The 17,336-nt window shown below is 42.0% G+C and overlaps 1 pseudogene; it reads right to left on the minus strand.

Moving 5' to 3' along the window:
- Positions 1 to 536: 536 nt before the first annotated feature.
- On the minus strand, positions 537 to 16,967 carry LOC120783043 (annotated as a pseudogene).
- Between the last annotated feature and the right edge of the window lie 369 nt (positions 16,968 to 17,336).

Consider the following 17,336-nt stretch of genomic DNA (forward strand, 5'->3'; position numbering starts at 1 on the left):
GAGTTTTCATTTGGTATCATCAAGTTCCAAATTAGTCAAATACTTTGGTTTGTGCCTAAATATCTGCAAAACTAATGACACCTATCAGCCTCAGCCTTAGATAGTGCTTAGTGTTTATTAGCAAATGCTAACATGCTAACACGCTAAATTAATTTGATTAACATGGTTAATGTTATACTTGCTAATTATCAGCATGTTAGTATGGTCATTGCATGTTAGCATGCTGATGCTAGCATTTAGCTCAAAGCACCATAGTGCCTAAGGGTGTGTGTGTATGTGTGTGTGTGTGTGTGTGTGTGTGTATATAGCTATATCTATATATCTGTATCTATATATCTATATATATATATATATATATGTATGTATTTATACATATAGATACAGATACACACAGACACCCACACATTTGGAAAAATTAAACAAATGGTAAAAAAATTAATCAATCAGCATTGCTTACAACCATAAACTCAGTTTAATGATCTCATATATAATTTTTTTTTAATTGAACAATTAGGAAGACCCAACATTTTCTCATTTTTTAATAATCTACATTTACAGTAATGTTTCAATACACTTCTCCTAAAGAACAATTAATACATTTGTAGACATTTCTTTTTATTGCAGTTAAAAAGAAAAGTTAGCAGGAGTGCTTAAAGTATTGCTACAGTTTCCATTTTCTAAAGCTTCCTTAATATGTGTCACAGTCCATCATGATAGTTTTCACAGGGTAAGGTAGGGTTGGAGTACACGAGGCAGAGCAGACAAACTAAACATTTTTATCCCACTACAGCCTATGATACTATCAAAAATGGTGGGGCTTTATTTGTTATTGTTTTTTTGTTTTGTTTTTTGCATACAAGTACTCATCTGTGTATGTGGTCCTTTTATGCTCCTTCTATAACATAATGCTGGTGTCTTTCATCCCACTGTTTCCACACTCCTTGTATGGGATTATGGTGAAAATGTGGTCTGTGCACAAAATGCAAATACCTGCTACCAAAGTCATAAATCAACCATTGCAGTGCTGTGCTCACAGTGTTAAAAACTATTCTGTTAAGACACTGAAACCTTTCTTTTTTGTGAGGTGCAGATGAAATAGTTATATATCGTCATTTTAAATGTATTTAAGCCATTTACATGTAGACTTCTCACCACATACTTTTACTTATGAGCTTTGTGAGACTTTGACCCACATGGTTGTGGTCAGTGGCCTTTGAGGCAGAATCTGGGGAATCATCGGGGAAAAAATTTAACTTCAGACAGTTACATCTTGACTTTCACTAAAGACACTAACTTAGCATGGTTTTTCTCTCTTGTTCTGTACTGATTTTTCCAGCCTTACTGCCTTTTACACAGACCATGAGAATAAAAAGTACTAGGTGCATAGTGCACCAGTAGCAATTACATCCTCATAACAGCTCCACCTTTGCCAAACCATGAATGAGATTGATGTGCACATCAGCACAGTTTTAAGACGTCATGTAATTTTTCCCCTTTTGCTTTTCCTCTTTGACTTCCTGTCTCTATCCGACAGAGGTAAATGTAGACCATATAGGCCAGCTTTTAAATTGTGGACATACAGGACAGAGAAATGCAGAAAAAATACAGAAATTGTTGGTACCTTTTTTCTCTTTATAGGCCATAAAAACAGAACTTTACAGTGGTACAATCCACTATACTGTGACAGCTACAGTTTGATACCAGCTAACATCAGAGGCAGCTACTATATCTAACCCAGCAGACATGTTTTTGATAACATTAATGCTTTGGATATGTAATTGATCCTTGCAGAGATGAACATTAAAAATGTAAGAGAGGTAGGATTTTGAGTCAGATACAGTGGTAGATGAAGATATTTAGTCAGTTGCAGATTGGAGGATACTCAGAGAAGTCCATGCTTGATAGAAACTTGTTTATAAGTTCCTCTTCAAACTACCCGCAGAGTCAGTCTGATGATTGGCAGATAGTTAAGCAATGAAGGGAAAATGGGGAAGATGGAAACATACAGCCTCTTTGAAGTGTTTGAGATCTGTCCGTTATCTCTGGTTCTCTGTTAGTAGAACAGCAGAGGTCTGCAACTACAGTGTGCACCATGAAGTCGTATTTACGTTCACTGTTTCTTATAATGAAACACCAGCTGGAGCCACAGAAGCTGATTTTGCTCTTGATGGCTCATGGATGTAGGCCTCAACTTCACAGTGTGCTTCTTCCTGATTCCTCCTCATTCTCTCGGTCAGTATCTTTATTAGTAAGGAGTGAAGAGGATTGGCCCGTGCGTTGTGCGGATGGGCCCTGGGGCAGGCCTCAGCAGGCTGAGGGGTCTCCCCTGTAGGAGATGGTGATGAGGGTGAGGGTGGGAGGTCGGGCCAGGAGGACGTAGTGCCAGCTGATTGGAAGATGCTGCGGCTGCCATCGCTGCAGCAACAGCCAGAGGATTTGGTAAAAGCCCAGCCCCCAGGCTTTTTGGAAGTTCCTTTGAGAAAGTCGAGGAAGATTACGAGTAAAACCTTTAGCTCAACAGCAGGAGTTATCCTCAAACCTAAATGATGATGCTTTTATGGGGGAGAATTAACAAACATGGAATATGTAGACTGTGAGAAAGACAACCGAGTCCCTACCATAAATTCTGTGCGCTTCTTGTGCCGACTGAGAAGAGGATTGGGTTTCCCTGCAACTCCATCACGATGTCTCCGGCTAGATATATGCTTCAGCATAAAAGAAAAAAAAGAAAAAGAAAAAAAAGAAAACATATATATTGGATATTCAAATTGCTTGGAAAATAATTCTCTCATGGTCCTTGGGTCTTGGTGTGGGTTTCTCACCTGTTTAAGCTGCAGCTCAGAGTTGACTCTGACGTTGCAGATCTCACAGTGGAAGGTGCGTTCCTGAGTGTTGGGGTCAGAGGACAGCTCCCCTCCCTGCTCTGGGCTGGGTTTAGGACCCAAGCGTGGGTATGCTTTAATAGGTCCCAGTCCACTCCGAGCCTCCAGAATGGTTTTGTGCTTGGTACCTGGAAAGAATAAAAAGAAAGGTCTAATCTATGGTGGTAATTGGGGTGATTTTACAGTGTAGTGCATATACTAGATACTAAAGATGAAATACTAAATTGACTTCTTGGTGAGATTATTTTCGCACTGCTGTTTCCGACAGTGAATTTTAAACCTCAGCTTTTAAGACAGCATGGTCAAATAGCCCTCAAAAACACCAAAAAAAGAGGAAATTTGAACATCTACAATTCCATGGTAAGTCAATGAGGATAATTTGATATGATATAAATCTTCAGATTCCAACCACTAAATGGACCTTGTTGTAAGATTGTTTGGTCAACTGGTGCATGGTTGTTTAAAAGTGTAGAGAATACCCTCTAAAGCTGTGGATGTTATAAAACATAGCAGGTTGGCATGGGAGGATTTTCCTGTAATTGCATTAATTGAGTGAGACAAAAGTGAGTGTACGTGGTAGGTAGTGAGGTTTTTGTCACCACCTTTCTGCACCCAGTGAAACCATCCAGTTTTTAACCTGCCATTATTACCACTAAGTGGCAGTAGTGTACCTGCTTCATGCCTCAGGGTTTCTGAAGTTGCTTCAAAGAGTGCATAGGGCATAATGCTGTTGATTGTAGAAGTTTATTTCTTTCAAGATTGTGCATACTCTGTGGTGTGATGGACTTACGATGCTCTGTGACAAAGCTCTTTTGGATCTACCTTTGTTATGTGCCTCCAGTTGTGAGAGGGAATTAACAGCAACTTTGCACAGGGAGCAGTAGAGAAGCTTCTTGGCTTTCTCTTCCTCTGACTCTCCTGAAGACGGGCTGGGTGCTGGGGACAGGGTGTCAGGAAGACCAGCCACTGCTGGATCCACAGGGGGGGTACTGAGGACCGCGGTGAGGGAAGGAGAGGACGGCAAAGGTGAGCTGACAGAAGGCAAGAGGGGACACTCTTGGTCTGTTGAGCTCAGTGTGGGTGTTGGGAGGCGGCTAGGGGTCAAAGGTGACTCGTTAGAGTTGGGACAGGATTGGGTGACATCTGTAAACAGCACAAAGTTTTTAGGTTAGTAAGTTATTTTTCAAACACAGTAAACCATAAATTACCCCATTTGACCTTGTTGATCATGATATAAAAGTGTGAAAACAGTGATGCTGATCTTCCAGCAATGGTGCTGTGTTGAACCTCTGCCTCTCTGAGGTCAAACATGCAGCTGTGCAAGGTCTGGCCAGCCCAGTATGGTGCTAGACGAGGTTGATCGCACACTACTATACTTTTTACATGTTGCTTTTTTCTAGTGCTTATGATCAAGTCAGTATTGAACTGTGATGAAGTCTTGAATCTCTGGTAATATCTGTAATTATAAAGGAAAGATTTACGCAAGTTGTGAGAATGGAAGTCTTTTTTAGCGATGCAGACTGAACCGTATGTTCTGATAAATCCTATTAGCAGTAACTAAGTGTAGATGTTCTTTAATAATCACCAAGGCACCAACACTTCTCTCTGGTTAGTTTCTATCAGTTCACGCAGCAGCTGTATGGCACATCTGTGCCACTGTGTGACAGATTCCTGCATGTGTATGTTACATCATATGTCTTAGGTGATGCTCACCCTGCTTATTAGGATCAGGCGAGGGGCTGGATGGCGAGGGGCCTGGTGGGGAGGGCGAAGCAGTAGGGGGAGGGTGCTGCTTGTCGCCATCTTGGAGACGAGCTGTCTTAGATGTCTCGATCCCCTTCACCCTTCGAGCATGGCGGTTCCCCTTATAGTGGGCCTCTGCCTGGCTCTGGCAGAAGAATAAGACAGATCAGAGATTTACATGAAATCCATTTACATCGAATCATCAGACATTTGGATGAGTAGATGCATATTTCCATTTTTAACAGAACATTTTATTTTGTTCACCCTGTCGGTTATCTTTATTCCCTTTTTTCTTGTTGACATCCATATGAGCTAAAGTCAGAAAACTGTGGCTGTGCCATGCAGTTTCCTCATGTGAACTTGTCATATTGTAGCAGGGACTGAACATCTGACTGACCTACTGATGTTGCCATGTTTCTGACCAAGTGGATTTCCTGGCATTAATAAATGAACAGTGACACAATTTTCATGATTTGGCCTCTTGTTCCAGAACTGGGCAGGTTTTATAGATGTTTTCTGGCTAAATCTAATCTGGCCTCTCTGTTCTTGAGTGTTACCAGTGGTTTGCACCTTGTTGTAAACCCTCTGTATTTACATTCATGAAGGCGTCTCTTGATTGTAGGTTTTGACAATGATACCCCTACCTCTTCCAGAGTGTTCTTGAACTGACTAGATTTTGTGAAGGGGTTTTTTTCAATAAGGAAAGAAATCTGCGATCATCCACTTCAGTTGTCTTCTGTGGCCTTTCAGGCCTTTTGGTGCTGCTGAGCTTGCCAGTGCATCCCTTGTTGACCAACTTGTTGATTTGGCCATTCCTAAAGTTTCTGCCATCTGCCATCTGTCTGATAGGTTTGTTTTGTTCTTTCAGCCTAACGACGGCCTCCTTCACTTGTATCCACACCTCTTTGGACTGCATGTTGAGAGTTCCCGAGAACGGCTACTAAATGCATACTCAACACTTGGAATCAACTTCAGACCTTTTATGTGCTTAATTTGTCATGAAATAACGAGGGAGCAGGCCAAACCTGGCCATGAAACCGATTGTAGGTCAACTGTCCAAGTACTTTTGAGTACTTTGAAAATGAGGGACTATGTATAAAAATTAACCTAAACGGTTAATGCAATATTTTTGTTGAACCCCTGAACTAAAGCTGAAAGTCTAGATTGCAATCACATCTTGATGGCTTTCGTTTCAAATACACTGTGGTGGTATACAGAGGTAAAAATCCCAAAAACTGTGTCACTGTCCAAACACTTATATACCTAACTGTAGTCTGGCACCCTCTGTTTTCGATGCATTGCAGTAAACTGCTGCTGGGCTGATGGTTTGCGGATCTGATGTGCTGCTGAGGCTGTCAGGGAAGAGTAGCCTCCAGAATAATCTCCTCTTCCTTCACTACTGGTGTAATCACTGAACTGGCCTGCTGTGCTGAAGATGATTATTGAGGGGTGGGATTATCTAAAATGGGCTGGAGGGCTGGTGGCGGCCAGTGACACTTGACAGTCAGCTACTGAGAGAAAAAAATGGAGCAAATCAAGAAGAGATTGTGCATTGAGTGTGTGTTCGGCTGCTTGTCCTTGTATGATAGCACTTAAGCGGATCAGTTTAAACTCAGGAAATGGGAATATGAAGAAGTGTGGACATTTCAGTAAGTCTTTAGTGTGGGTGTGGAGTTTGGGTTGCAGTGTATCACAGTTAATCTTATGTTAATGGGAGACAAGTTACATATTAAGATTAAGCATGCATTTGTGAGATTTTTTCCTTTTTTTTTTGATGATGACACTTGAAGTGCAACTCCAACTTTGTACATCCAATGCCATTCATGCATAGTAACTATGGTATGGTTAGGGTCAGGGAAAGGTTGTGGTTATGACAAATAAACTATGATGAATATATTATTAGGATTAGGCAGCTAAAACACAGGGTTAAAGTTTGCGAAAGATTGTGGTTATGATTAAAAAGGTGTCTGCCAGGTGCCAACTCTGTTCTCCTGCAGAAAAAGTCTCCCGCTACATGCTATACGCCAACCCAACCTCCATGCCCTTACTTTCAACCTGGCTAGACAACAGACTCACTACTTCCTGCACTGCCACAAAAGATACTAGAGATTGGCATCGGATATAAATTGCGAGGTGCAATATCGTCCACTATGGAAATCCCTCCTGGAGATACTGGGCCCGGAAACCAGTGTTGCCCTCCAAGTACAGATATACATGTGCATGTCAGCATCAGATGAAATCAAAGGAAAGAGTGAGGTGTTACGGCACAAATATAGTTCCTGTAAGCTCTTCATTAATACAGTATTACAAGACTGTATGTGTGTGACTGTATTTGCATGTGTATGCTCAAGCAGAAACCTGCTGAAATTAGATAGGTTTCATTATGTCAATAACAAGGCCGTGGGGCCCTACACTGAGGCAAAGGAACCACTGGGACGTGTCCCGAATGCCTCTGTAAGCCTCAGGTATTAACTGCCAATGATAGTTACCCATACACCCCTCATCCTGATTGGTGATGACAGAAAGGCAGATATAGCTCTGCCTGTGTAACACAACTCCTTTGGCTGCTGCTTCCCAAAGCCCTGCAATTAGACAAGGTGATGAAGCCCTACAAGTCGATGAACAAATGACAGCACAGAGCTCAAAAGTGAGAAATACTCAATGCTCCGTCTTCTCGTTGCAGTCCACACTTTGTGCTGCTGCCCCTCTAATTTTCCCCTCCCTTTGTGGAACTCTCAGTTGGTTTGTTTTTTACTTGAGCTCTGATACTTTCAATCCCTCTGACCTTCAGTGTCAGGTCTTAAAAAATCTTGACAAACTTGGAGGCGGGGGTGGGATGCAGCACAGACAATAGAATGTAAATAAGATCAAGGCATCTGATCATTGGAGCTAAGAGGAAAGGTAAATAACGATAAAATATAAGTGATGTTTGGCATAGTAGGTGAAATGAACTAAGAGAAGCTACAAAAGAGCCTATGGAAGGGGGGATTAAGATGATGAGGAAGCAGAGATGGGATTTAAGAGGGAGAAATTGAGAGCAAGTGAATGTCCCTGAAATCCTTTTTCTCTCTAAGCGGGATGTGCTTTGATGTTTTATCTACAAAGTAACAAAGGCACAGAAAGCAGAGAGAGCTGGTCTGGCAGCCAAATCTACTGTACGGGATACAAGCACCAGCGACAGGAAGAGGGAGTGGGAAGAAGCTGGAGAGGTGGAGAGAAGGCGAGGGGACAGATGACACAGTATACCCCACAGAGGGAGAAACAGAAACATGAAAACTGACGAGGAAAATGGTGAGCAAACCAAGCTGCCTGGGAGACACTAGATATGACTTGGTGTGGGCCTGAGAAGTACAAGAGGAAGTGGATTGAACAGAGAGAAAGAGAGAGAGGTGTCCAGCATGGTACTGCAGTGGTGACGATGGCTAATGCAGCATGGTGTGACGTCAGCCTTGCAGCAGAGCTGCGCTGAGTACTGGCAGGCTAATCTGTCCTCTGTGGCCCGAAATAAATTGCAATGTTGCAATTACAACATGTGGGGATACATTGTAGTAGCAGTGAGAAGCACCTGATTCTGAGTGGCGTCTATCAATCAATCTACCTCTATTGTGGAAATACTTGAGAATTCCCATTTAACACCGGCCTCCGGCAGACCTACATATGAAGTAAAATATTAGTACTATTAATATACTTTGGTGGCTCATGACCTGAAAAAGACTTCATGAAAAATAAGGAGTGTTTGTCTGCCTTTGAACTACAGCACAACCCAGACAGTGTAAGTAAGCCAAGTACTGTACTGTAAGCAGAGTATTCCTTCATTATTAAAGAATGTCCACCGTGCTTTAAGCTCCAGTCTCTCAGGTTACTGTGGAAAGTGCTGTAGAGCTGCAGCAGAGCAGATGCACACTGCGGCTCACAAGTAAAACAGAAAGCTGGACAAACAGGTGGCTCAGTAGTAGACATCTCACCACATAACACAGACATCACATGAGTCAGAGACACTCGCCTAAAACATTTTCACACATGCACATTCAGTGAAATCACAAGCAGTATGTAAATATGAACACGGTGAAGTAAATAAAAGTGCTCCGTACCCCAGGTTCATGTAGACCACGTGAGAACATGCAGGTCTGAGCAGGGCAGGTATAATTAAGCAACCCCTCACATAGAGAACAGATAAGTGTTACACAAGTTTCAGATGACTCCCTCCCTGCCTGTGTCCTTTACACATCGCTGCATTTAGAGTCCAAGTATTTAGCGCTTCATCAATGGAATGCATTTATATTTTTAGCCAGGCTTGTATATCAGGCTTTTGTTTGATTTCTTCTCATGTTTAGGTTAGAGGTTACAGTGGTATGTCCTAAACACCAAGATTTTTCCATCTTTCAAAAGACCTTTTAATATTGATGAATACACATCACTCAAATTCAGCCTAGATGTTGAGTTGCACTGCATAAATACTTTGGGTCAGGAAATTTGCCTTTTTGACTGTAGAAATTATTGCAAGCTGTTTTCCTGTGAGACAGTTTGGGAGGTCACAAGTATTGATTGATCAAAAATTTTGTGGACCATGTTGTGGAAATGTGCAATCTCGATTCTTTCTTTCTCCATGCACAGAAAGACAGCCTCAGACCATCAAAATATTTCCACTGCACACGTGCTTACAGACACACATACACACTGTTAAAGTCCCAGTACTGGACTCATAACACGTCAATCATGTCCTCCACTTGCTGGGTTCTGGATGTCCACATTATTATTTGTTTTTCAACTTCAGTTGACACTACTATTAATGGAGACACTCAAATAATTCCTCTAAAGTTTCATCACTTCTGGCCTCTTGTATTTCAGTCCTTCTGCCTCATGTTGTCATAGTGCCATCTGTCACAAGTGAAATGCAGAAAATGTGCTCGATCAGCTTTAAGGACAAGCTTGTGTTAGTTGGAGTTCATCCTGCTGCTTCACCGTTACATGTCTCACAACCCTCCATTAAACCTCATCAGAGGGGACCTAAAGACCTCTCTACTGAAAGGCTTGTTATCAACGACTGAAATATGTTTTCCAATCCAGACACAGTCCAGCCCAACAAAATTTCTGTACAATTCTTTTTTTTTGACACTGACATTCCTTCAAGACTTTGATATATGAGTGCCAAATGAAACTTTAGGTTGCTTGTATACAAGCAGGGTTTTTCTCTGAACCATGTTTTCATTGCTCAAACTGCATTGTTCTTTTGGTCCAGCTAACTTTTTGGGTCAAGTTTGCAGAGTGCAGGTGTGGGGCTCTGGACTTCGAGGAAATATCATAGGATGCTCTAAAGTTACATGAATATTGCTAACAGGCTTTCTTTAATCAATTTGACTGTTTAGTAAGCTCCAACCCCCTTGGTTACTGTTGCTATGCCTGTCAAGCTTTCAGTCCCAGCAGGGCACATAGTGCAACTTACAATAACGGTGCAAGTTTTACCACTCAAAGTTTTTGTTATTTTTGAAACAGTAAATGCGTTTCCATCCACCCGATTTTATGCGCATTTTAATTATGTGCATAAACAAAGCTGAGTATAAATGCTTGACTGAGGTGGAAAAGTTGACTTAACGATAAAAACAAAATGCAACAAAGTGCCATGGAAGCACACTTACATGTGTTTTCATGTTCTACACGTACATGTGAAAGGTCTACAGAAGGGTATGCTCCACTGTGTGAAGTGATGAGGAGACTGTGACGTTTCTCAAATTAAGAATGAAATAAAAAATCCATCCATCCATCTATTTTCTGCCGTTTATTCAAAGTCAGGCCACGGTGGCAGCAGGTTAAGCAAGGCAGTCCAGACGTCCCTCTCCCCAGTGCTGTTTTCCAGGTCCTCCTGGAGGATCCCAAGACTTTCCCAGGCCAGGTGAGATATATATAAACTCACCCCAGGCTCTCCTACCAGTTGGGCACCCTGGAGGCATCCTAAGCAGATGCCCGAAACACTTCAACTGGCTCCTTTTGATCTGAAAGAGCAACGGTTCTACTACGAGCTCCCCGTGGATGTCAGAGCTCCTTACACGTTCTCTAAGGCTGACCAGCTCCCCTGTGGAGGAAACTGATTTCAGCTTGTATCATTCTTTCAGTCATTACCCAAAGCTCATGACCATCGGTGAGGGTTGGAATGTATATCGACTGGTAAATTGAAGCTTTGCCTTTTGTCTCATGGATTGGTGCAATGCCTACTTTACTGCTGAACCTGCACTGATCAACCTGTCAATCTCCTGCTCCATCCTACCCTCACTCGTGAACAAGACCAAAGATACTTAAACTCCTGCACTTGAGACAAGAATGTTACTCCGTCCCAAACTGAAGGGAGCAATCCACCAATTTCCTGCAGAGAACCATGGCCTCAGGCTTGGAGGTGCTGCCCTCATCCCAAGTGCTTCATACTCAGCTACAAACCACCCTAGTGCATGCTGAAGGTCACAGGCCAATGAAGCCAACAGAACCAAGTCATCTGCAAACAGATAGGTGCAAGGCCTCCAAACTGGATATTTGTGGAGGCCAGTCCTTCTGGCCTGCCAGTACCTTTCTGCTGCTTCAGAAGACCCCTTGGCCAGCCAGGCCTGAAAGGCTGAAAGGCCAGCTTGAAAGCTTCCCTCATCTGCTGTTTCACCCTCACTACATGTTTGGGTTTGCTGGGTCTGTCCGGCAACCTCCCTTGCCTTCTGATCCAACTCACCACCAGGTGGTGATCATTTGACAGCTCTCTTCACCCGAGTGTCCGAGATCATTGATCTTAGGCCTCAGGTGTTTTGATACCGAGTACACTTATGAACCACCTTAATGCTTGAACAAGGTGTTTGTTAAGGTCAATCCATAGCTAGCACAGAAGTCCAAACACCAAAACATCACTCGGATTCAGATCAGGGAGGCTGGTCCTCCCAATCAGTCCCCTCCAGGTTTCTCCATCGTTGCCCACATAAGCATCGAATTCCCCCAGAAGAAGTCCCCAGTTAGTACCCTTTCCAAGACCCCACCCACAGACTCCAAGAGGGCTGGACACTCTGAATTGCTGTCAGGTGTATAAACACAAACAACAGTCAGAGGCTTCACTGATCTGGGTGAGGTGATACAGCTCAGAAGTGTGCCCTTCATTCTGGTTGTCATGAATCGCTCTTAGTCTGGCCTCTCCACCGGGATAACTTTGCCTTGGGAGACCTTACCAGGGGCTGATGCCCCCGACAGCACAGCTCCTTGGATCCCTGAGACACACAAACCCCTCCACCATGATAAGGTGGAGATTCTTGGAGTGAAACAAACTTAAGTGCTATATTTATATCACGTTTTCTACATGGTTTTCCATAATTTACGTTTTGAATGTCACTCTATACATCATTTTGTTACTCTTCCTCTGCAGTTGTTTAATGGCACTTGATGGCACTTAATTCTTACTTTATTTTGCTAATTTTCTGGAAATGTTATTAAAATTTGCATTACATTTTGATGGAAACCTGGCTAATGAGTCCTTGATTTTAGACAGAGGTAGACAAAAGCATTGATTGATTTTTCCGGTTGGAACGGCTGTCTCTGGCAGATTTTATTAGCTAGCTAGTTAAGCTAACGTTAGTTTCATGAATTGGCTTAAAGTGCTGCTTTTTGGAGCCTGTGTAATGTTTTCTGCTGACTCCTTTTAAGATTACAATGTTGTCTTAAATATGCACTTGATGTATACATGCATGATATAATGCTAAAACAGTGAGGCTAAAGCCACTTTTTCCTGTCCCAGGAAAAAGGTAGCATCCTCACCAGTGATGATCCATACTGTGGACATGGAACTAAAGACCCAGCATTGTTCTTGTATTGTGGTGTAGCACCAGTTAATCATAATATTAGTATTATTAGTTTGACAAGCATAAATGTAAGATCAAACTCTAATTCCATGGTATCATGACCCACTTTGGCTTATTAGCTTAAATACTTGTCTATGTTTTCAAATTGTACGTTTTCACATTTAACATTCCTAGCAAAAAAGCTTTTATAAAGAGGTCTAACTGACGTGTTTTAGCAAATGGTATCTCGGGTAATGAGTTTGACAGGGGTTGCTGGAGAGTCCTTAAATACAATTGAACAGGACTGAGCTGCTAACATTAGCCTGAACTCTGAAATATGGTAGCATCGAGGACCAGCTTCCGCAAAGTGGGGAAATACTATACAGTGGATGTGCTAGTTGTGAGTGAGCCTTTTTTAACGTAAAGAGTTGAGTTGCAGAGGCTCGCCTTAGAAGCCGTCTGCACGCAACAATGTTTGACGTGCGGACCTGTGCGTGAAGCAAGTTGATTGGTTTATTCAACTCTGGTTTGAAATGAAAAAAGTAAAGGTCAAACAAGTTATACATACAAGTATAAAAGTAACAGCCATACGAACATCTCCAAGTGACCAATGTGCACTTTCCCCTTTGTGCACCCCTAAGAAGTTTAATTCCACCTTGCTAAGCTATGTTTGGACTGTTGCTGTTTGGGGGAGCTTTCCTACCTCTGAGTTGAAGCGTATTTGGCAGACATTGCAGGAGATGATCGGCCGTTTTGTCTTCACCATAGGTGGCCCAAAGGTGTGCGTCAACACAGCCTTCTGGACAGGGTCCATCTGAGGAGAGACAACCCAGAGGTCACATCAAAGATTCAGGAGAATTTCAGAGGGCGGCGTTTCTGTGTTTCCCCTAAATGCACTTCACTGAAAGGTTCAACTAAGTGAATGTGGATGCGAGAGAAAGGTGTTGAAGAAAAAGTGCTGTTGAATGACAGGGGGAGTCGTTGGAGGGGGAGAGAGCTGGGAGATAAAAAAGAGTGGAGAAGACCGATTTGAAGAGGGAGCAGTGATTGATGTGGACAGGAGGGTGTGTGTTTTCTCAGCAGCAGCTGGTGCTGCTGTCTGTGCCTGAGTTCTTGGGTGCGGTTCAAACGCTTTAATTCATGCTTGGGTTAGAAGGGCCTAATTACAGACTCCCTATCTCCACAAATTTGTACTTTGTTTTTGTCCTGCAAAGCCTCCTCTTTTAGAACAATCGTACTACAATATTACACAAAACAACAGAGGTATTTTCTGTGTAGTACCTTGGTAAGTGATAAAATGTATTAGATTAGATGTATTAGATATGATTCAGCCTTCCGATTGCTGTAGGGACATTAGGTCCTTGTAGCAATAAAGAAGTCAATTTCAGGTGAATCACATAATAAGATTCAAATGATGAAACAATTCAGAAGAATATTAGAAAAAAATGTATAATATTAATATAAATATATTTTAAGAAGGAAAAAAATTAGAGAAAGAATTACTTTTGGGGTAAAAACCATAGGGTACAATATTGAAGACATATCTTAACTTAAATGCCAAATTACAAACATCGGCCTATAACTTGTTCTTAAAAATACCAACCCAGCTGGTCATTCTAAGATCAAGGACACATACACTATATGCCACGTCATCCTCTTATGAAATGTTTGCTGTCTCATTTTCAGACGACTTGAATGGACTCGTGTGAGCTCTCCGACCCATTGGCAGGGTTCAACAACCACAGCGCTGGGTGTTGCCCTCATTAAGCAGCCAAAAGTACACAGTGGTTTTACTCAGCCTCTCATCCCCTCCTCAAACTTTAAACGTATGCTGCCAAATGAGAGATTGTTTACAATCTCAAGCTCCAGGCACCAGGGGAAATTGTATAATTAGTCTGAAAACTTACACCCCGTATGAATCTATTGTTAGAAATATTTATAGACTTTAGCCTCATTTTTTTTTTTTTTTTTTTGGGCTTCTTTCTGTAACGCGTGTCCAGTTCACTTCTCTCATGTCTACTGGTCTTTCATGCGGAGACCTGAAAACATCCAAAGTTACTTGTTTACATCTGCACATTTGTTTCTGTGCCAACATTGTGTGTGGGTGAAGACATGACTGCCTGTGTGTTGTGAATGTCTGTACGCATCTGAGAGGATTACTGTCTATGTGTCTGTGTGTGCCAACAAGGTAGACAAAAACAAAAACCCCTGTCTCACTGTCCTGTCTGTCTCTTACTGGTGGCTGCTGTTCACCATGTTGATCTCTCTGTGTGTCTGCCATTACTGTGTCTTTCTCTGCCTTTCTTTGACCACCTGTTCTCTTTGGGATGTCTTTCTGTGCATCTCTTATGCATGACCTCATTAACCTATTAGTCCTGTTTTTGTCTCCTCTTTCACTCCCTCCTCCCTCAAACAGTAGGGCTTTTGTTACACTAGTAATTTACACAGTGTGTCAGACTGTATGTACTGTACATGCTTTCCACATATCTGGCTTTATAGTTAATTTGAAGCCCCGTTCTTAAATATTCTATCTCTAGTACACATTTTTGTTTTCACTTTTTTACATGTGGTAGAAAGTGTGTTTTACCACTATAGATCCCACAGTTCGGTTCAAAAGGATATTTTATCAACCACCGTGGGAATCTATAACACTTTAAGCGATGACTCTTCTTCAGTGATTCAAATAGGCCTAGTGTTATGCTAACTGATGGCTCTTCCTCTGGAAAACCAACCAAGCCGATCAGAATTTGGCAGGCAAGATTAAGAGTGGCAACGTCATCTTCGTTTGACAAAGCCAAAAAAATGGGGACAGAAATGTAGACACAAAAATGGTGAAAAGATCAACGCAGCTGTACAGGTTTTTGAAGGTCAACTAAAACAAGTCACACCCCTTAAATCAGTACATTTTCCCAGTAGACTTTAAGCAACAGCTACCACAGTTTTAGTTTTGACTGAAACTGTTGTCATTGGAATGTGTACGTCACTGGCTACCATTTGGTTAGTATACTAACGCACCCCCTGAAAAAAACAGAAAACAGTTTACATGATTGCAGTGTCAGAATGAATAATTAAGTGAAAAGAAACAGCAATTCAGTGGGATTACCTGGAAGACAGTCAACAATATCATCAACACAGTAATACTGAATTTATGATCACATGTCTCCTGCATCACGTCCAGCATGTGCATGCTTGGTTTCCTTTGAATCCTTTGTGCCTGAGTACGCAATTTGAATCCCATACAGCAGACACAGAATCCACCTGTAACATTTAACACTGCTGTATAGAGAGTCAATTACAGACTGCAATTACAACTTCTGTTTTTGAAAACACAACAGTCATAGATAAATTGTATCAAAAAACTCTATCAAAAAAGTAATGTTTCTTTCCCAAACTGAGTAACTGACACAGAGCCCAATAACACGTAAACTTCAGCCTTAAAGGAGAACTATATTCCTCTGGAGTGTTACAAATCAACAAAACACAACGTGTCCTTGTGCAGCTTATTTCTAAATGCAAGGAGGTAATACCTACAGTATACTCTGGAGAATGTTAAGTGTCAGGCAGTTAAAGTACCTGTAAACCTAGTGAGACCGACCTGATATGAGCTCTCCAGATAACTCAGAGAACTCCCCAAACTGGAACATACCTATGTCTGGAACAATAATCACAATAACTGAGTGTTTCTGTCAGACTGCCCTTCTCTGTGTCCTTTTAACAGGCGGGCTGAGCGTCGTCTGACAGCAGTGTTGTTGACTTGTTTTAATTTGACTGCGTACAAACAGAAACTGATTTGAATCGAGGTGCTCTGGCATTAGTGGCCACAATCAATGACCTCGACAAAGCAGGATAAATCATAAACTTGTGGAAGGGTCATTTCGTCCATGCATACGCAGATGAGCTGAATGGTAATGTATAGAATGCATATACGTGTGTGTGTGTGTGTGTCTGTGTGGTTTTTGTGTGTGTGTTTGTGTGCCGCATGTGGGTTCCTGTTCGTCACCACGCTGACCTTCACATGAAACCCAATCTGGAAATGAGTGGGAGCAACAGAAAATGCTGACTGTAGAGAACACAGCCTGTGCCTCTTATACAATTGATTAGCTGTAACTAATTTTATTGCAGTAAAACACTCGCCTGGGCATTTTTTCAATTATGCTGAAACTCACTCTGCCGAATAAAAAGTAAACAGCTGTCACCTCATCATTTTGGAATATAGAGTATAAATCCTCAGCACTTTATCACTCGTCTTCACTCAGGAGGCAACGCTCCAAAGCCACAGCTGAATACCAGCTCTGTCTCCTGTTAAGTGAAACAAGATGATAACAAATCCCAGACACCGCGTGCACACGTGCATTCGTGCTCGTGTGCAAGTGTGCCTTTGAGCACTTACTGTGTTAAAGTTGTGAAAGAGGCCAATGCTTGCCGGATGACGTGACTCCAGGGGGAACTGGAGGAAGGGCTTCATGTCCAGCTGGGGTGGGATGACAGGCGGGTTCCTGAGGAAGGCAGGGACCGGTCCCGGTCGGTTTACACTTCCTGTAGTAGATACAAAAACAGAGATACTAGAGATTAAAAATTAAAAAGTCATAAAGCCTCATAAATAATACACCTGCTCATGTTTTGCTCTTATTGAAGCTTAGGCAGTGACTGAAAACAAAGGCTCATTGCACAAGGTGTGTTAGTACCAAGATAACAACTACCACAATTGAACTGATAAATTTTCTTAAAGGAATAGTTTGACCTTATTTGGAATATTTGCTTTCTCGCCAAGAGTTAGAGAGTTGAGAAGAGTGATACCACTATCAGATAAACAAACGAGATATAGTAATTGAACTTTAGAGGTGCTGGTGGGTGGATTTTATTACCGCTTGACTGAGCCGGACTAGCTGTTTCCCCCTGTTTCCAGTCTTTA

This window comes from Xiphias gladius, chromosome 21 (genome assembly GCF_016859285.1).
Source record: "Xiphias gladius isolate SHS-SW01 ecotype Sanya breed wild chromosome 21, ASM1685928v1, whole genome shotgun sequence".
Taxonomy (NCBI): Eukaryota; Metazoa; Chordata; class Actinopteri; order Istiophoriformes; family Xiphiidae; genus Xiphias; species Xiphias gladius.